At 41.5% G+C, this 22237-nt stretch overlaps 1 pseudogene; it reads right to left on the bottom strand.

Annotated features, from left to right (window-relative positions):
- Positions 1-1612: 1612 nt before the first annotated feature.
- LOC144250702 (NFATC2-interacting protein-like) lies at positions 1613-9824 on the bottom strand (annotated as a pseudogene).
- Positions 9825-22237: the final 12413 nt, after the last annotated feature.

Raw genomic sequence — 22237 nt, forward strand, 5'->3', positions numbered from 1 at the left:
GAGCCATAACCCCAGCCCCTTAAGTATTTTAAATAAATCAAAAAGCAGCAAACTTCATAACATAATAATTTATCTACCTTAAAATTAAGAATGTCTGTTTGGTGAAGGATCCCCTAGATTCAATAAATGCCATTCCGAGATATTTACAATTGCCCAGAAATATATAAGGGACTCCTCAAAACAAACAAACACAACACACAAAATGGAAGCCCTGTGGGAAAAGGAGCAATTCATAGAGCAACCAGCAAGGCTGACAGGCATACGACAAAATCCCCCAAATTATTTGTGATCAAATGGGAATACATTAAACACAAATGCCCCTTGGACAGACGCAAAAATCAGAAAGTTGGGCAGTACCAAGTGCTCGTAAGGATGAAGAGGAAGGAAGCCTCAAGTGGGAGAGTCACTCTCGATTCTAAAGAAAAATCTGGAAAGCCAGAGAAATTAACCTGTGTGACCTGCAATCCCATCCTGGATATGTATGCTAGAGAACTGTTCACACAAGCACAGAAGGGACACTGAAAAGGATGTTTATTGTGGCCTGGAATGTGGTGCCGAGGAGTTGGGGACACCCAGGTGTCCACCACTTATGGCAACGTGTGAGTAAAATGCAGTCTATGCCACTATGGGGTACCATGTGGCAGTTTAGAGCAACGACAGATCTAGAATGAGCAGAGGGCTACAGCTTCACATATATTGAGTGAAATCTATTGCACAACAATCTCACACATAAAGTAAAAGCATATTCACTCCTAAAACACTGTATCTTATAAGGACACACTGATATTCAAAGATATACAATAAACAAACAGGGTGCCAATGGGACAGGATGGTGTGAAGAAAGGCAAAAACACCACAAAACCAGAGAATCTTGCATGGGACCGTAATGTAATCCCAACATGCCAAACAAAATGGCTGTGTTCAGTTATGCCTTGAATGTGTGCACCAGGAAGTATGTACCAGAAAGGTGGCTCTAAAGGGTCCTGGGGAGAGGTGATGCCATGGATGAGACTCTAGTACCTTCATTCTTTGAGAGTGTTCCCCTTGGGTGCCAAGGCTTAAGCTGCAGCCCAGATGCACTTGCTCATTTAGTTCCCTTCCCACCACAGAGCCATTCCAGAGAATGTGCCTCCAGCAAACGGCATTCCCAGCACCCAAATGAGGATAAGGCCACTGTTGGTCCTTGATGTGATGTAAGGCCTCATGTCCCAGGCCTGGAAACCTATAAGCCAACCCTCATTTATTTCAACTCACTTTTGAATATGAGCAAGAGTTCACAGGACATTTTGAGTAAGAGGCGATGAAAGTGAGAGGGTGGGAATGGGAGACACCTTCTCCATGTCCTGGGGGGCTGCAAAATTCAGCAGGACCTATCATTGAGCCACAGGACACCCAGGGCAGCAACAACCTCTACACAACTAACCAAGCAGCTAATAGCTTGAGACCAGGGTCAACAGAAGATGGAGTCAAACGTCACTCTCTGGTTTTGCCTCAACTTAAAAATAAGTTTTATCTCAGCTTCTGCTAACCCTGATAGGGCAAAAAAAAAAAAAAAAAAAAAAAAAGCAGGAAATGTTGTCCCCAAGTCTTGGCTAGGCATCCAAACAGGGTTTCAACCCCAGACCTCAATGAGGTCCCCAGATTCCATGCCCAAATCAGCTGGCAGCTCCTTGCCTGAAAGCTTTGTCCCATCAAAGAAGAAAGATAGCTTGTGTCCAGAGAGTCCATGGCCTCCTCGTAGTGTAACATGAGGGTCTTGAGAGGAGAATCTTGAGACAAGGGGATCTCCAGCATCTGGTGTTTCTCTTTCCTCTGCACCCTGAGACAGAGCTGTTGGGATGTCTCTGTGGCCTCTGAAGAACTTGCTAGTACCACAGTCACTCTGATATGCAAATCTGATCAGGTCAGCCAGGCACTGGATTTTTTAAAAAATATTTTCTATTGGGCTGGGGATGTGGCTCAAGCAGTAGCATGCTCGCCTGGCATGCATGCGGCCCGGGTTCGATCCTCAGCACCACATACCAACAAAGATGTTGTGTCCGCCAAGAACTAAAAAAATAAATATTAAATAAAAAATTCTCTCTCTCTCTCTCTCTCTAAAAAAATAAACTTTAAAAAAAAATTTTTTTATTTTGTTTATCTATCTTTATGTGGTGCTGAGGATCGAACACAGTGCCTCACAGGTGTGAGGCAAGCACTCTACCACTGAGCCACAACCCCAGTCCCCCCACCCCCGACCAGATTTTGAATGGGAAGAGCCAGGGGCTCTCTGGAAGCACAGGCCCCTCCACTATGACCACCTCATCATCTTGGCTCTGGTGGCCTTGGCCCTGGTGCTGCTTGGGGCTCAGAGAGGATGAGAGATCTTGGAGGTGCTTGTTTACTTCCTCAAACACCTTTTTCTTCTCTTCTTTCTCATCCTTACTCCTCAGCTTCTTCTTCCAGGGAGAGCCTGGATGTGAGGGATCCTCAGGGTGGGGACTGCTAGCATCTGCTACATCTGCCTCTTCCTCAGCCCCTGAAGGGCAAAGTTTCAGGAGGGACACATGATCTGGGATGAGGTGGAGGCTGCTTTGCAAGCCTTTTACTGGGCAAACTTACTAGTCCTGGATATTTTTACTACAAAATAAATTGTTATCTTCCCAGATGAGTATCGTTCCCCCTCCCCCACTTTTTTTTCCCCTTCTTTGTTTTTTGGTGCTGAAGATGGAACCCAGGGTCTTTCATATATTAGGCAAGTGCTAAGCACTTTACCACTGAGAGGCAAAACCAGCTTCATAACTATATCTTAAAGATTATGAACTTTTTAAAAACTTTATCTCTTTTTTTAGTTATAGTTGGGCATAATACCTATATTTATTTATTTTTATGTGGTGTTGAGGATCAAACCCAGGGCCTTGCACATGCCAGGCGAGTGCTCCTCCGCTGAGCCCAGCCAGATTATGAACCTTTTTTAAATTTTTTTAATTGACTTTTTAAATAAATGACAGCAGAATGTATTACATTTCTTATTACACATATAGAGCACAAATTTTCATATCTCTAGTTGTATATAAAGTATGTTCACACCAATTCGTGTCTTCATACATGTATAGACTTTTTGTGTGTGTGTGTGTGTGTGCGGTGCTGGGTATTGAACCCAGGACTTTGTGCATGTGAGGCAAGCACTCAACCAACTGAACTATATCCTCAGCCCCCAGAGCATGAACTTTTAAACTTAATTAAATTAATTAATTTATTTTTGGGTACCAAGGATTGAAATCACTGAGCCATATACCCAGCCCTATTTTGTATTTTATTTATATACAGTGTGTCACTGAGTTGCTTAGCACCTCACTTTTGCTGAGGCTGGCTTTGAATTCATGATCTTCCTGCCTCAGCCTCCAGAGCCACTAGGATTACAGGCATGTGCCACTAACCCACCCAGCCTGATTATGATCTTTTTGTGTTTAAAACAAGCAAGCTGGGTGTGATGGCTCAGGCCTGTAAGCTCAGCAGCTCAGAGGCTGAGGCAGGATGTTCACAAGTTAAACACAGCCTCAAAAATTTGGTGAGGCTTTAAGCAACTTAGTGAGACCCTGTCTCTAAATAAAAAATAAAAAGCCTAAGGATTTGGCTTAGTGGTTAAGTGCCCCTGAATTCAATCCCCAGAACCAAAAAATAAAATAAAGAAGCATAATCATAGTACAATACCACAAACATTGCTAGAAGAACTGTCTGCAAAAATATTTGTTTCCAGCATTTCAGAAACCTGTTTGTTTTAAGTTTAAATAAGTATTAGGACAATGGACTAAATCACATGGTCATCATTTGAGATTTATTGCTTAGTTTTTCATTATACCCTGTATCCAAGGCATAGCATATGAATTATTGTTGGATTCCCTTCACACATCATTCCACATTGCACCAATGCTCTGACCACCCCCTCCCCCATCAGAATTACCTGAACAAAGAGAGCACTGTGATTGCTTACCTGTGTTAGGAAGCTTTCCACTGCTTAACAGACCTGCCAGAGGCTCCTTCAGCTATCCCTATTTGAATTGTGTGATAGGTAGTGCCTATTAAAAAAAAAAAAAAAACTAATATGATCCATCAGTTCCACTGCTGAGTGTTGTCAAGGTGATGTTAGACCAGGACGCAAGAAAAGACCACTGACTCCAATAAAATCGAATTAAAGCAAGCTTTTTATTTCGACCGGCCAGGCTTCCTCTCCCTCGAAAAACAGCGGGAACAAGACAGCAGCAGCCTCTTTCCTGCAGCCCAGCTTTATAGCCCAGAAAGTTACACAAAGGGGGGTTACAGATAACAGGTTCAGAATTTGCAGTGATTTATAGTAAAGCCAAAATTAGCTTTTCATGGCTTTGTGGCGAGATGGCTCCCAATTTTGAGAGAAAATCAGGTTGGGTCTATCAGTGATAGGAAATGTCCTCTCTGGTCTTTGAAGGTTCACTGAAATAAACAGACAAAAATCAAATAGGAGAAAAGGACATGCAGATTTATTAATGTGCAAAAAGAGAAAAATCACAGTGTGGGGAAAATCACAAGAGTGATTACATGATGAGTCAAAATTATTCAGACCTATATAGCTCTTTTTCTATAGGGGAGGGAGGAATAGGGAATGTCAGGGGAACTGTAAATGATTTTTAGGGTACTTCAATGGGTTTTCAGAACCTACAATGGCCAGGGACAAAGTCTGTTTGGCCCACAGAAGGGACAATGGTTTGTAAATGATTCTCTATAAGATCAAAATGATTCTTTATAGGATCCAAATCAAGGACAATGGCGTGTGACAAAAGACTATACTGGTGTATTGACAGATTTTAGTCTCTTTTCCTGTGAAATGAGTTCAGTGAATGAAAACTCAGGCAAGGGACCAGAGCTAATTGTTTTCTTCCTTGGGGGTCCAGACTTTAAACAGACAAGGGAAATTTTCAGGAAGCCAGTTTGTTCCCTGGGAACAGAATTTCCCAGTAAAAACCTGGAAAGGTCAGAGGGACCAGGATAGGAAGTTGGGTTCTAAAGGCCCCAGCAGTTCAAGCACCAGTTTGGGGGGTATTTTTCTGAGTTCCAACAGTAAATACCCCAAATAATCAAAAGCAGAGAAATTATATATGTACATATATATTTATAGAAGTTATATAAATATAAATATATAAATACATACTATTTACTTATTTAATGGCCAGGGATAGAACCCAGGCAGGACCTAGTGCACAGTAAGCAAGCCCTCTACCACTGAGCTACATCCCCAGCCTCCATAAAGAGATATTTGTATGCCCCTTTTATAGCATCACGATTCACAAAAGCCAAAAGGTAGAGGAATCTTTGTCCAGTGAAGTATGAGCAAATAAGCAAAATGTGTTATATTCACACAATGGGATATTACTTGGCCTTAAAAGGAAGGAAAATCTCACATATGCTACAACACGGCAAGCCTTGAAGACATTAAGCTAAATGAAAATAAGACAGTGACAGAAACACAAATCCTGGGTGATTCCACTTAAAATGAGGTCTTCAGTGTAGTTAAATTCACAGAGACAAAGTAGAGTGGTGCTTCCTGGGGTTGGGGGAGGAAGGAATGGGGAGTTGTTTAATGGGTATGGAGGATTTTGTTTTGCAAAATAAAAGAGTTCTGAGAAGCTGTGGGTGCAGCTCAGTGGGTGCAGCTCAGTGGCAAAGCTCCTGCATAACATGCACCAGGCCCTGGGTTCCGCCCCCAGCACCACAACAAACAAATTAACAAAGAGTTCTGGAGATGGATGGTGGTGTAGATTGCCTAACAATATAAATGTTCTTAATGCTGCTGAACCGCTATACTTAAAAATTGTGATTTTTTTCCAAAATTTGTATTTGGTCTTTGTCCCATTGCTTGACATACAACTCCTAAAATCCCTGGAATATTCAAAATGATAGGTATCTTTTTATATGTTAATGACTGGACTGCTGGCCTGCCACCCCTAAGTAGCTTCAGAATGGGGGCTGGTGACAGGAAACACCAAGGCAGGATTAGAGGATTGGGAGTTTTAGCCCTACCCCCAACCTCCAGGAAGGGGGTGGGGGATGAAGGTTAACTTAGTCACCAGTGGCTAACAATTTAATAAATCAATGTCTTATAATGAAACCTCCATAAAAACCTAAAATAACTGGATGCGGAAATCTCTGGATAGCAAACAGAGGAGGTTTGGAGAGGGCATGGAAACTGAGATGCTCTATGGTGGGCCCCATGTTCTTTTTATTGTTGTTGTTCTTTTTTATTTTTTAGTTGTAGATGGACACAATATCTTTATTTATTTTTATGCAGTGCTGAGGATCGAACCCAGTGCCTCACATGTGTGAGGCAAGCGCTCTACCACTGAGCTATAGCCCCAGTCCCTGTTGTTCTTTTAAAAGAAAAAGTTGCTGATGGACCTTTATTTTGTTTTTATTTATATGTGGTGCTGAGAATCAAACCCAGTGCCTCACACATGCGAGGCAAGTGTTCTGCCACTGAGCTACAACCTCAGCCCTCACCTGTTCTTTTTTGAAAATTCTTTTTTAGTTGTATGAACATAATACCTTTATTTTATTTATTTATTTTTATGTGGTACTGAGGATTGAACCCAGGGCCTCACAGGGGCTAGGCAAGTGCTCTACCACTGAGCCACACTCCAATCCTCTTCATCTGTTCTTAATCAGTGTCCTTTGTAATATTTTTTTATAATAAAAGGGTAAGCCTAAGTAAAGTATTTCTTTGAGTTCTGTGAGTTGCTCTAGCCTATTAATTGAACCAAAGGAGGAGGTCCTAGGAACCCTGATTTATAGGGCCAGTAGCCCTAGGTCAATGGTAAAATGCTTGCCAGGCATGTACAAGGTCCTGGGTTCCACTCTCCCCGCTCCAAACAAAAACAAAAACAGGAAGCTCAGGTAAAACAACCCAGACCTTGTGATTTTGGCATAGGAAGTGGGAAGCAGTCTTGGGGAGCTGAGCTCACAACCAGCAAGATCCTGATCCTATCTCCAGGGAGATAGTGTGAGAATGGAATTGAATTTAGAGAACACCCACCTGGACTCTTGGCCGAATTGCTTGCGTGTTTGGTGTGTATGGAAAATCTCACATATATTTGTTCACAAGTCTTCCGTGAGAGTATAGGAGAAACTAAGTTTGTTTTTTATTCTGTGTCCTCAGAATGTTTTCAATAGTAACTTTTGTGGTATGTATATTTTACAATATTTTTAAATAAACAATTTTTTGTGGTGCTGGAGATTGAACCCAGGGTCTTGTACATGCAAGGCAAGAACTCTACTAACTGAGCTCTATGCCCAGCCCAAACAATTTAAAAAAAAAAATAATGATGAAGTAAAACTAAAAATTGCTGGGCATGGTGGTTCACTCTTGTAATCTCAGCCATTTGGTAGGCTGAGGAAGGAGGATCACAAGTTCCAGGCGAGCCTAAGCAACGTAGTACCACCCTGTCTCAAAAAAAGTAGAAAGGGGGAATTAGGGTTATAGCTCAGTGGTAAAGCACTTGCCTTGCATGCATGAGGCACTGGGTTCTATCCTCAGCACCACATAAAAATAAATAAAGATACTGTGTCCATTTACAACTAAAATTAAAAAAAAAATATATATATATATATATATATATATTTTTTTTTTTTAAAGGGCTAGCGATGGAGCTCAGTGGTAGAGCACTCCTGGGTTTAATCCTTAGCATCAGTCAACCAATAAAAAAAATAAATAAAATAAAATAAACTTCTCAGAAACCTGCAAATTTCCAGCCAGGTGCAGTGGTGTACGCTTGTAATCCCAGTGGGCAGGAGGATCCAGGAGGATCTGGAGTTTAAAGCCAGCCTCAGCAATTTAGCAAGGGCCTAAGCAATTCAGTGAGACTCTGTCTCTAAATGAAATACAAAAAGAAAAAAAAAGGGCTGGGGATGTGTCTCAGTTGATGAGTGCCCCTGGCTTCAATCCCTTGGAAAGAAAGGGAAAGAAAATAAAAGAAAAAGAAAAGAAGAAAGAAAAAGCAAGCTAGCTGCCAACTTCCAGAGACAAAGAATGTTGCTCTTAGCCTGGATGACAATAAGATTTAACCCTTCCAGAGACCTCCCCTTGCTACTCTGTAAAACTGACCCCCCACCACCACCACCATGGGTTTTGGAATTTCCCTTTGAATTCTAGCTTCTACAGCATTACAACCCAATTCCACTTAACACTTACCTGGAGATTCATATGATGTTTCCAAAATCCTCCCAGGTTTCAAGTTGCATTTCTAAAATACCCCACATAAACACACCCTGCATAATCAAAGAGAAAAGAATCTGCTCTTGAATCAAAATAGAAAAGACTATGAACAAATCTTAAACTGAGGATACTTAGAAATTCTCCAGAAGCTGATAACTGCAGAGATGGGCAGATTCTGCCCAAAACAACAGAAAAAGATTGATGTTCTGGTTCTTCAGCCCTTTTTAATCCATTATGAATTAGTATACCCTGACACCCTCTAGTAACCAACTGAACCCCCTAGTAACCAACTGAACTATCTCGGTTTTCACCGTATTACTTTTTTTTTTGGGGGGGGGGTACTGGGGATTGAACTCAGGGGCACTCTACCACTGAGCTACATCCTCAGCCTTTTTAAATTTTTTTTCTTTTGTGGTGCTGGGGATCCAACCCAGGGCCTTATGCATGCAAGGCAAGCACTCCACCAACTGAGCTATATCCCCAGCCCTAATTTTTTATTTTATTTTATTTTATTTATTATTTATTTTAATTTTCTTTGAGACAGATCTCTCACTAAGTTGCTGAGGCTGGCCTGGATCTAGCGATCCTCCTGCCTCAGGCTCCTGAGTTGCAGGCACCCTATTACTATGTGTCACTTGAGGGGGAAAAACTTTCTTGAGTGTTTTCTCTTACCATGACTGCATACTATGGCAGCTCTGAATTTGATTAGTGAATCTCTCTCTCTCTCTCTCTCTCTCTCTCTCTCTCTCACTCACACACACACACACACACACACACACACACATACACACACACCTGAAAGTGACAAAAATATAATAGCTGTTCTTTTAAATACCTCAGATGTTGGGCATAATGATCTGTGCCTGTAGTACCAGCTACTCCAGAGGCTGGGGCAGAAGGACCACTTGAGACCAGCAGTTCTAGGCCAGCCTGGGCAACATAGTGAGGCTTTATCTCAAAACTTAATATAGAGGGGCTGGGGTTTGGCTTAGTGGTGGAGTGCTTGCCTAGCATGTGTGAGGCACTGGGTTTGATCATCAGTACCATATAAAAATACATAAATGAAATAAAAGTATTGTGTCCATCTACAACCAAATTTGTTTTTAAATTTAATATAGAAATAAAATAAATTCCTTAGTAACTTTTTTCCCATAAATCCTTTCTGGCACTTCCATTTCCCTCAAAAACTTATTGCTACCAAACCTTGATCTTCTGAAAACTGGACCTTGGCCTCAAAAACTGCTTCTTTTAGGTCTTTGCAACCCCATCAACAATACCTTACCTAGTAGGAATACGCTGCAATGTTGTGGTGCTTTGTTATCTTCAGAGACCTTCCAGCCTGTTTTGCTGCTATTGTTTATTTCCACTTAAGACATCTGCCCTCCATGAGGGATACAGATTAGCTTTTTCATGATGTAATAAATGATACATATGTTTTTTTTTTGGGGGGGGGGTGTTGTTGTTGGTGGTGCTGGAGATGGAACCCAGGGCCTCACACATACTAGGCAGGTGGTCTACATCAAGCTACATCCCAGCCCCAAGACATATACTGTTAACCCAGACTATGCCACACTAGGATAATTGTTGCTACTTACTTAGACATTGGGCTTATACTCCTAATTTATCCTGTCTATTCAGGGTACTCATTAGAGACAAAACTATGACCCTCTGGCTGGGGGCCTAGTGAGAGTTAAGTCATTGGGGCATGCCCTTGAAGTGGACACTGGGACCCCAGCACCTTCCTGTCTCTGTTTCCTGGTCACCAATGATCAGTTTCCTCTTCCCTGTGTTCCCACTATGATGCACTGTTTTGCCATAGGTCCAAAACAACAGGACCAAGTGACCATGAATTGAGCTCTCCAAAACCATGAGACAACCCAGGTGTAGTGGTACACATCTGTAATCCCAGCAACTCAGGAGGCTGAGGCAGGAGGATTGCAAGTTTGAGGCCAGTTTGGGAAGCTTAGCAAGACCCTGTCTCAAAATTAAAAATAAAAAGAACATGGAGTGTAGCTCAGTAATAGAAGACCCCTGGGATCAATCCTCAGTACTGAAAAAAAAATGAAACTAAAAAAAAAAAAAATCACAAGACAAAATAAACCCTCTTGCCTTTATTTATTTTATTTTATTTTTGCAGTGTTAGGGATCACCCATGTTGTCACAAATTGTAAGGTTTCCTTCTTTTTCTTCCTTTTTTTTCTGCAGTGTTGGTGACAGAATCCAAGGCCTTGCAAATGTCCGAAAGTGACCCATCACAGTGCCGGATTTCATTCCTTTTAAAGGTTGAATGGTATGGAAAGGTTGGAATCGTTGTATGTGTCCACATTTTCTTTATTCATGCATCTTTTGATGGCCATCAGTTTCTCCCCCCCCCATATATAGATTATTATAAATAATGATGCAATGAACATGAAAATGCAGGGAACACTTTAAGATCCTACAAAATAGGGCTGAGGCTGTAGCTCAGTGTAGAACACTTGACTAGGATGTATGAGACCCTGGGTTCAATTTCCCATATCACAAAAAACAAAAGTCCATTTAAAAAGTCCTATGAGGGCTGGAGTTGTGGCTCAGTAATAAAGCATTTGCCTGGCATGTGTGAGGCCCTGGGTTCAATCCTCAGCACCACATATAAACAAAATAAAAGATCCATTTACAACTAAGAAGTATTTTTTTTTAAAGTCCTATGAGCTGGGCGTTGTGGCACACACCTGTAATTCCAGCAGCTTGGGAGGCTGAGGCAGGAGGAGTGCAAGTTCAAAACCAGCCTCAGCAATGGCGAGGTGCTTAGGAACTCAGTGAGACCCTGTCTCTAAATAAAATACAAAATAGGGCTGGGGATGTGGCTCAGTGGTCCAGTGTCCCTGAAGTCAATACCCGGTACCAAAAAAAAAAGTCCTACAAAATCAACATTAAAAAATCACTTGCATTTCTATGCCTTAAGAACAAATTTAAGAAATTTAAAACAAAATTAAGAAATTACTGCTATCTATAATAGCATCAGAAAGGATAAAATACTTAGGAATAAACTGAACCAAGGAAATGAAAAATCTGTATGCCAAAATCTACAAAACATTAATGACCCAATATTATCTATAACTATAATGCACCAATTAAAAAATGTGGGGGAGAAAACAATAGTGAAAGAAATTAAAGAGCCAGGCACGATGGCTCACACCTATAATCCTAGCAACTCAGGAGCCTGAGGGTGGGGGAATCACAAGTTCAAGGCCAGCCTGGGCAACTTATTGAGATTCTATCTCAAAATAAAATTAAAAAGGGCTGGGGATATAGCTCAGGAGTAAAGTGTCCCTCTATTCAATCTCAGTACCACAAAAAAAAAAAAGGAAGAAAGAAAGAAGACAAATAAATAGTTTATGGATTGAAAGACAATCCTTTTTTAAATTTTTTTTTAGTTTTAATTGGACACAATACCTTTATTTTATTTATTTTTATGTGGTGCTGAGGATCGAACTCAGCATCTCACACATGCTAGGCAAGCGCTCTACCGCTGAGCCACAATCCCAGCCTGAAAGACATAAACTTTAATGTTAAAATGTCCATACCATTCAAAGGGATCGGTAGCTTCAATGCTTCGATGCTATAGCCATCAAAATCCTGAGCTGGGAATCAAACCCAGAACCTCACATACTGACAAGTGCTTTACCACTAAGCTGCACCACTGGCGCCCCCCAATGTTATTTTTATAGAAGTAGAGAAAACAGTCCTAGAATTCATGTGAAGCCACAAAAGACACAGAATAGCCAAAGCAATCTTTTCTTAAAAAAATATTTTTTAGTTGTAGATGGACACAATACTTTTATTTTATTTATTTTTAATGTGGTGCTGAGGATCGAACCCAGTGCCTCACATGTGCTAGGCAAATGCTCTATCACTGAGCCACAACCCCAGCCCTAGCCATAGCAATCTTGACAACAAGGTTGTGGGGTCAGAGCTAATGCTGAGAGTTCCCACTAGGCCTAGTGAAGTTGTTGACAGTGGTGTTACCCTGAGACCCCAAAACTGAAGTCATCAGTGTGCAATGTGTGCCTTGGAAAGTAGAAGGTTCAAGACTCCAACCCAAGCCTGTGGATAATAAACAAAAAATGAAGATTCCCAACCCAAATATACTACTGGGCCCAGAAAGGTCATCAGAGTGGTGCTACCCCAGTGTGTCCAGAAGGCCACACATAAACTCAAAGATTATTTTGTATACCTGGGCATGTTGGTGCACACCTGTAATCCCAGAGGCTTGGGAGGCTGAGGCAGGAGGATCATGAGTTCAAAGCAGCAGCTGGGGAGGCTGAGGCAGGAGGATAGCAATTTTGAGGCCAACCTCAGCAACTTAGTGAGGCCCTAAGCAACTCTGAGGGTCTGTCTCTGTCTAAAAATAGAAAAACAATAGCAGGACTTGGAATGAGCTCAGTGGTGAAAGTGCCTCTGGGTTCAATCTCCACTACCAGAAAGGCACCATTTTTACTGTCTTCCCACCATGATATGATGCAACAAGAAGGCCTTCATCAGATAAATTACCCAGTTTGTGGTATTTTGTTACAGCAGCACAAAACAGACTAAATCATACAGTCAAATGACCAATGAGGGCACCAAGAATAAGATAATAAGAAAAAGATGGTCTTCAACAAATGGTGCTGGGAAAATTGGGTATTTTCATGCAAAAGGATAAAATTGGACCTCCATTTTACACAAACCAATAGCAACTCAAAATGGATAAAAGACTTAAATTTAAGACCTAAAACTATAAAACTCTTAGAAGAAAACATAGGGGGAAAACTTCTCAACAGTGGTCTTGGCAATGGTTTCTTGGATATGACACCAAAAGCAATAATTTACAAGTGGGTTGAGTGCAGTGGCACATGCCTTTAATCCCAGCAGCTTGGGATGCTGAGACAGGAGAATCACAAGTTCAAAGCCAGCCTCAGCAACAGCGAGGCACTAAGCAACTCAGTTGAGACCCTGTCTCTAAATAAAATACAAAATAGGGCTGGGGATGTGGCTTAGTGGCCAAGTGCCATGGAGTTCAATCCCTAGTACCAAAAAACATATAATAATAATAATAATAATAATAAGAAGAAGAAGAAGAAGAAGAAGAAGAAGAAGAAGCAGCAGCAGCAGCAAGTGGGACAAAATTAAACCAAAAAGCTTCTTCTATACAGCAAAAGAAATCAACAGCAACTTACAAATTGGGAGAAAAATTTTGAAAACCATTTGTTTGATAAGTGGTTAAAATCCAAACTATAGGGCAGGGATTGTGGTTTAGCGGTAGAGTGCTCGCCTAGCATGTGTGAGGCCCAGGGTTCAATTCTCAGCACCACATAAAAATAAATAAATAAAATAAAGATATTGTGTCCAACTACAACTAAAAAATAAATATTAAAAAAAATCCCAAATACAACCAGGTCTGGTGGTTTACACCTATATTCCCAGCTACTTGGGAGACTGAGGCAGAAGATGATTTGAGACCACCCTTGACAACATGGTGAGAACCTATCTCCAAATATAAAACCCCACCAAATTACATAAGTAACTGCAACTCAATAGCAATTAACAAAACAAAATGGATCCCCATCCAAAAAAATTAATGATCTGAATAAAAAATGGACAGGGATGGAAATGTAGCTCAGTGTTGGAGTGCTTGCCTACAATGTGTGAGGCTCTGGGTTCCATACCCAGCACCATAAAAAAAAAATGAAGAGCAAATGGTTCAAGAGGCTGAGGCAGGGATCACAAGTTCAAAGCCAGCTTCAACAACTTAGTAAGGCCCTAAGCAACTTAGCAAAACCCTGTCTCTAAAAAAATATATATAAAAGGGCTGGGGATGTGGCTCAGTGGTTGAACATCCCTGGATTCAATCCCCAGTACAAAAAAAAAAAAAAAAAAGAACAGAAACTTAAGTAGATATCTCTCCAAAGAGGACATACAAATGCTCAACAGGTATATGAAAAGGTGATCAATATCCATAATTGCCAAGGAAATGTAACTCAAAAAAACACAATAAGGTATCATCTCACACCTGTTAGGATGGCTAGTATCAAAATACTGAGATGACAAGTGTTAATGAGCAAAGAGGAGAAATTGGAACCCGTGTTCAGTCTGCCTTCCAAATCTGTAGGTTCCTATTCTGTGGATTCAATCAAACATGGATTGAAAATATTGGGAAAAATCTGTGTCTAAGCCGAGTCCTGTGGCACATGCCTGTAATCCCAGTGGCATATGCCTGTAATCCCAGTGGCACATGCCTGTAATCCCAGTGGCACATGCCTGTAATCCCAGTGGCTCAGGCGGCTAAGGCAGGAGCATCACAAGTTCAAAGCCCGCCTCAGCAAAAAGCACGGTGCTAAGCAACTCAGCGAGATCCTGTCTCTAGTAAAAATATAAAATAGGGCTGGGGGTGTGGCTCAGTGGTTGAGTACCCCTGAGTTCAATCCTGGTACCAAAAAAAAAAAAATCTGTGTCTATATCAAACATATGTACATCTTTTCTTGCTATTATTCCCTATTATTCCTTATACAATATAACATAACAATCATTTACACAGCATTTCCAGTATATTAGATTTTCCAATTAATCTACATATGATTTGAAGTGTATAGGATGCATATAGGTTACAAGAAAAGTGAGGTGACCAAAAATGAGACTGAATACAAAATACAAATATGAATGCCTTCCTTTGGAGAATCTAAATTTAGAAAATGTAATTTAAAAGGATACTGTTATTCATGGTAACCATATCCATCAACTTATTGTGAAACTGAGCAAAAAAATAAATAAATAAACAAGTATGGGCTCTAAAAATTTTTATAGAAGAAAAGCTGACCTAGATCAATGGGGAGACATATTATGTTCCAGGCATGAAGAATCAATTTTGGATCAATGTGTCTCCTAATTAATCTATAAATTCAATTTAATACCAGTGGTAAATTTGTAGTAGAGAATAATAAGGAACACCTGTGGACCCTCTTCCCATTACATCTTAACATTTTTCACTTGCCTCAAGTTTTTTGTAGTTGTTATTGTTATTTAAGAAACAAAGTATTTTTAAGAAACAAAGTATCTTTAAGAAACAAAGTATTTAAGAAACAAAATAGACTCCTAGCTGAAATCTACCTCCCTTATCCAATTCCATCCTCCTCCCTCTCTTTTCTGAGGTAAGTGTAATCTTGGGGTTTGTTGATCATTCCTTTCCATGTTTTTATTCTTTTTCTATGTAATTAGGGATCTATAAACTGTATATATTGTTCGTATTATTTTTAGCTTATTTATTTATGGGGTACTGGGGATTAAACCCAGGGCACTAGACCACCGAGCCAGCCCTATTTTGTATTTCATTTAGAGACAGGGTCTCACTGAGTTGCTTTAGCACCTTCCTTTTGCTGAGGCTGGCTTTGAACCCAAGATCCTCCTGCCTCAACCTCCTGAACCAGTGGGATTACAGGTGTGCACCACTGTGCTCCATTTTTTTTTTTTAATGTAAAGAAATCATTGTACTATATAACAGTCTTAAACTTTCCTTCTCTTTCAAGTTGGCAGATTTGATAATTATCCATGTTGTTATATATATTTCTAGTTTACATTTAACTTTTCAGTGAGGTTTAATATACATAATATGTACAATCTATGAACACAAAATGAACACACACGTAACAAGCCAACTGACTCTCCTATACTTTTTTCTTTTAGTTCTTTCTTCTCTCCCTCCCTTTCTTTCCTGGAATTGAACACAAGACCACTTTACCATTGAGCCACACCCCCAACACTTTATTTTTTTAAGATGGGGTTTTCCTAAGTTTTCAGGATGACCTTGAACTTGCCATTCTCCTGCCTTAGCTCCCTCCCCTTGGTAGCCAGTATTACAGGTGTGTAATGCATTGGTGTCTGGCTTCTTGTGCCTCTTTCATCATTCCCCCACCAACTTCCAATGTAACCAAGTGTAACCCACTTCTTGATTTGTAACATTCATGGCTTAATTTAGCCTGGTTTTTATTTTATTTACTTATCTACAGTGCTGGGGATCTAACCCAGGCCCAAGCCTTGCTACACAAGCTCCTTTTTAAAAAAATATTTATTTTTTAGTTGTAGTTGGACACAGTACTTTTATTTTATTTATTTATTTATTTATTTATTTATTTATTTATTTATTTTTATGTGGAGCTGAGGATCAAACCCAGGGCCTCACACGTGCTGGGTGAGCACACTACCGCAGAGCCACAAGCTCTTTACTATTGAGTTATACCCCCAGCCCAAGCCCACTTTTTAAAATTTGTATAATAATAATAATATTGGGCTAGGGTTGTGGCTCAGTTGGTAGAAGGCTTGCCTAGCACATGTGAGGCATTGGGTTTGATCCTCACCACCACATAAAGTGGAAGTATTGTGTCCATCTACTATAAAATGTTTTTTAAAAAGAATAATAATGTTATGTATTCTTTTGTATCTTGCAGTTTCTTTTGCCCAACACTGTTGATGAGATTCATCCATCTTATGCACAAGAAATTAGAGTTTGTTCATTTTCTTTTTTTTTCAAGAGTGAAAAGAGTAGGATTTATTCAAGTGTGAAGAATAGAAACTCAACTCTTGTTGGTGCAAAAGGGGACCCGGATAGGGGTTGCAAGTTTATTTTCATTGTAAGTCAAAACAGAAAGATCTCAGAAAGATCTGAGATTCTACCCTAATTGGAAGCTGACAAGTTAACCTGCCAGGTTTTTTTTTCTTTTCAGTTTTTTAAAGAGGGAGGGAGGGAGGGAGGGAGAGGAGAGAGAGAGAGAGAGAGAGAGAGAGAGAGAGAGAGAGAGAGAGAGAGAGAGAGAGAATTTTTTAATATTTATTTTTTAGTTTTCGGCGGACACAACATCTTTGTTTGTATGTGGTGCTGAGGATTGAACCCGGGCCACATGAATGCCAGGCGAGCGAGCTACTGCTTGAGCCACATCCCCAGCCCAGGTTTTTTTTTCTAAACTAATTATTTTTGCATTGCTCAGGATTGAACCCAGGTCCTCACACATGCTAGACAAGCACTCTACCACTGAACTATATATCCCTAATCCATGATACATTTAGGCACATGTGTGCATGCACACACATACATAAAATCACAAGACCACTGGATATGGTTGTGTGCACCTGTCATTCCAACAATTCAGGAAGCTGAGGAAGGAGGATCACAAGTTCGAGGCCAGCCTCAGCAGCTTAGTAAGGCCCGAAGCAACTTAAGTTGGCCCTGTCTCAAAAAATAAAAACGCCTGGTGATGTGGTTCAGTGATAAAGTGGCTCTGGGTTCAATCTCCAGTACAAAAACAAAACAAACAAACAAACACAAAACCCATGAATCAGAAAAACAGACCATTTATTACTTATTATACCCCAAACCAGCAACCAGAGCAACTAACATTGTGCGTCGATATTTCATGCCCCAATTTGTACAGGGCTGGATGTTTCCTGTGGGTGCCTGATGGCAGCATGGGAGAAGAACCTAAAATTAGGAGACTTGAAGATGTTCAGAAGCTATTGACATACTTGCCTGAGCTCCTCTCCATCAGATTCCTCATTATCCTGGAATGTCAGCAATATCTTAGTTGGAGGTGAGGGTAGCATTTCTAGGTTACCCTGAACTGTCTCAATCTTTCTGGAGTTATATATTCTTTAATTTACTGTTCAAACATGCCCTTGGCTCATGCCAGGACTACACAGAAACCTGAGCAATCCATCAAGACCCTCCCCCAACAATGTGAATATGCCACACTTTATCATCCACTCTTGGGGGTGGATGTGCTTTTGATTGGTTTCCAGTTTGGGGTGATTATGAATAAAGCTGTTTATAATATAAGCATTCTGTTCTGTCTTTGGTTAACATTGGTACATGTTCTTTTTCTTAAGCTTTTTTTTTTTTTGGTGGTAGATAAAAGCAATACATTTATTTATTCACTTATTTTTATGTGGTGCTGAGGATCAACCCAATGCCTCACATGTGCTAGGCAAATGCTCTACCACTGAGCCACGACCTCAGCCCATTTTTTTTTTTTTTATTATTGGAGATTGAACCCATGGCACTCTTTCTTACCATCTCCATCTTGTCACACTTTCTCTGCTCATCTGTTTTCATTTTTGTTTTCAACTTTTGTCTCAACTATCTCCATCTTCTTTCTATTAATCTTTTTCCTTTTTTGCTTGTTGTACCACTTCTTATGTCTCCGGGTATCATTCTGCATCTGTCTCTCCTTTGATTTCTCTGTAACCTCTGGTGCCCCTATGTTGCCCAGGCTGGCCTTGAACTCCTGGGTTCAAGAGATCCTTCTCCCTTACCTTCCCAGTATCTAGGATTACAGGCACATACCATGGTGTTCATCATTGCACCCAGCTTTTTTTCTGTTGGTATCTTTCTCCCTATTCTTCTGATTCTTCCTGTGTGTCTATTACCTGTCTTTAATTTCCCATGTCTGTCTTTCTCCCTAGCCTCTCAGGATCACTTCCTTTTTATTTTATTTTTAATTTATTCTAATTAGTTGTACATGACTCAGGATCTCTTCTTGATCAAGTGGATAGGGTGACCCCTACCCTACTGCCAGGGTTTAGACCCTCTTCCTCTTCCTTGATTAAGCCCATCTCTTTAGAACACCTTGCCCACCCAGTATTTTCCCTTTTCCCCATGCACATATGTGGATGGCAATTCCAGGGGCTATAGGGAGTGTGAGAACCATCAGCCAGGGAGATCAAAGCAGAGGAATGGGGTAGAAGAGCTGAGTGACAAATCAAGATAGATGGAGACAAAGATGGGAGTGAGGCAGGGAGGAAGTGTGGAAGAGACTGGAAAAACCTGAAGGAGGGCCACTGAAATCCTTGGTGGATGTAGATGTTAATAAATAGGAATAAATCAGAGATGAAGGGCTGGGGGTGTAGCCTAGTAGTAGAGCCCAGCAATTAGTCTGAGAGGGCCTATGGGTTCCATTCCCAGCACAGTAGGGGCGTATTTGAGAAAGAGGATGCAGGTGAAGCACTTGTGTGTTTCCTTAAGGACCCCAGTTAGAAGGTAAAGGGCCAGAGGCCTGAGGCAGGCTGGCCTGACCATTCACTGTGGGTCCAGACTCTCAGTTCAGTAGGTACCTCCATGCTGCCACCATGGGAACCACTCACACCTTGCTTGCTCTCCTGCATTTAGCGCTGCATATACTGTCTCCTCCCTGCTGCATTTCTGACCCTTACAGAGATTCCTGTTACTCCTCTATTCCTCTGTCTTTATTCTTTCTCCTTTTTTTCTTGTGCCAGATATTGAACTTAGGGACATTCAACCACTGAGCCACACCCCCAGCCCTATGTTTTTTTTTTTTTTTTAAATGTGCTTACAGTCAAGGAGGAAAGGTTTTTAGGTTTTTTTTTTTTTAAAAGAGAGTGAGAGAGGAGAGAGAGAGAGAAATTTTAATATTTATTTTCTAGTTCTCGGCGGATACAACATCTTTGTTGGTATGTGGTGCTGAGGATCGAACCCGGGCCGCACGCATGCCAGGCAAGCGCGCTACCGCTTGAGCCACATCCCCAGCCCGCCCTATGTTTTTTTAAAAAATATTTTTTAGTTGTTAATGGACCTTTATTTTATTTATTTATTTATGTGGTGCTGAAAATCGAACCCAGTGTCTCACACATGCTAGATACGCACACTACCACTGAGCCATGACCCCAGGCCCCCCCAGCCCTATTTTGTATTTTATTTAGAGACAGGGTCTCACTGAGTTGCTTAGGGCCTTGCTAAGTTGCGGAGGCTGGTTTTGAACTCATGATCCTCCTACCTCAGTCTCCCAAGCTGCTGGGGTTAAAGGCATGCCCTGCTCTCTCCCTCTTTTTTCATTTATCTCTTGCATGTCTCTTTCTGCCTCCACCTCTGTATCTCTCTTTGTTTCTACTTCTCATCTCTCAACTCTGTTGTCTCTTTTACCTTCTCTCCATCTCAGTCCCTCCCTGAATCTGACCCTATATTTCTCTTAGGAAGCTGACACATGCACCATAATCTGAAGCTGCCCTACAACTCTTTCTTTCCCTCCTTCTCATTTCAAGTTTATTAAAACTTTAGCAGTACAAATTACCCAGGGTGCAGATTCTTTATTTTCTAAGCCTCACTTTCTAACCCCTCTCCTTCATATTTTAAATCTGGCATCAGCCTACCCTATCCCAACTAGAGGCTGGAGGAACTATTGTAGGAAGGGGCCCTGAATGTTACTTGGTGAGCAGGTGAGCCACCTACAGGGGCCCAGACTGCATTGGTCCAGTTGCCCCCCAGTGGTGAACTTGAATGGATTCCCAGGCACAGAGGAGGGCTGAGTGCCATAGCATTTGGAAGTGCCTTAAGGGATAGGACCTTAAAGTTAGATGAGGTAGAATTTAGAGGCTACAGAGGATGGGGAACCTGCAGATAGTAAGGGGTTTGTAGGGCCAGGGCCCATTTAAAGGGGACCAGGGAGATAATGTAGGATTGTGTAGAGGCAGTAGCTGCATTTGCCTTAGAGGGCAGCATGGAAAAATGGGCAAGGAGTAAGGCCGGTGAACTCATGGAAAAAGAAAGGCCTGGCAGAGGTAGTAAGCAAGATGAGGGCTGGAAGTAACCAGCAGACTAGACCAAAAAGGCCACTGGAATAATCCTGAGTGGGATGAGGCCTAGGAGTGCAGAAGAGGTCCAGAAGGCACTGCTGCTCTAAGTGTCTGTGGCACCAATGGTTAGGGGTCATACCCCAAGGCTCCAGCCATGTTCCTGGTGCACACTAACCCCATCCTGCCCTGCTTTTCTCAGGCCCTTGGTGGGGTGGTCATGCACTACCTGGCACTATCATTCATGCAGGAGGCATAGTGGCTCTGTCACCTTTGCATCCCTATGAACCAATATTGTACCAGGGAAAGAGCATTTCCATCAAGTTGCAATGGCTTGCAGATAGGAACAGGTTTTGTCTCCCATGAGGTCATGTGTACTGCAGCCGTTTGTGCAAAGGAAACCCTTGATTTCTCAGGAAGCTTTTGTGCCTCCCTGTGGCATTTGCACCCCAATGGAGAGTGTCTGACTCAGCCACATAGGATTTACATATAAGTGACATCACATGGATGTGATGTCCATCCAAAAAAATCTCTTCCCCATTCATTTCCTATCCTAAAATGAAAATTAATTTCTAGTTCTTTTATGGTTGGCCTGAACAAACAAACAACTAAGCCAATCATGGTGAGGCACACCTGTAATCCTAGCTACTCTGGAGGCTAAGGTGGGCTAAGACAGTGATCCAAACAACTGACAACACTGCATGATCTACTCTGTAGAAAAGTATCCCTGTGATAGAAGGGGAGACTGACACAGGAGAGCTTTTCTTGAAGAAACCATATCTCCCTGACACCAACTTCCATTCTAGGGCCACAGTGAGGTCACATTGGATGGGGATAATTTTTGAAAATGGGGTGACTGGTATCTAGAAAGAAAGGGCTTCTTGTAAGATCAATTTCCCAGCCTTGGCCATGGGAGCTTATGGAGGAGGGGTCAGGGTAGCAGAATGTGTATGTGTACAGTGTCAGGGGTACAACATGCACAAACATGTGCACCCTCAACAATCCCTGTGTTCGTGCATTTCTTTTCAAACATGTTCCTGTCTGCTCTTTCATTGTTTGGCTCCTGCACACCCTTATGCATGTACCCAATTCTTATCTTCATGCACTTCTCCCTTCCTGCTCATTCATCCCATAAATGTTTATTAGAGCCCATTCATGGTGGGACTCTAAGTCCTAGGGCTTCTGAGTCATGAAAAGGGCTCTGCCCTTGTCCTGAAAGGGAGGTCCTGGGAGTGCATAAACAGGCATTTCAAAACTGGCTTTAAAAAACTCATCATGGTGCAACACGAAGAAGCTGGGATGAGAACTTATTACATGTGAATGTGGGACTAGGGTGCCCTGAGAGAGAAAAAGGGAATCCGTCTGTCAAGGCCACTGGGATGCCTCACCCCCACCCTGGGACAAGGGAGCAGAATAAAGGCCCTCTCT

This window comes from Urocitellus parryii, chromosome X (assembly GCF_045843805.1).
Source record: "Urocitellus parryii isolate mUroPar1 chromosome X, mUroPar1.hap1, whole genome shotgun sequence".
NCBI lineage: Eukaryota > Metazoa > Chordata > Mammalia > Rodentia > Sciuridae > Urocitellus > Urocitellus parryii.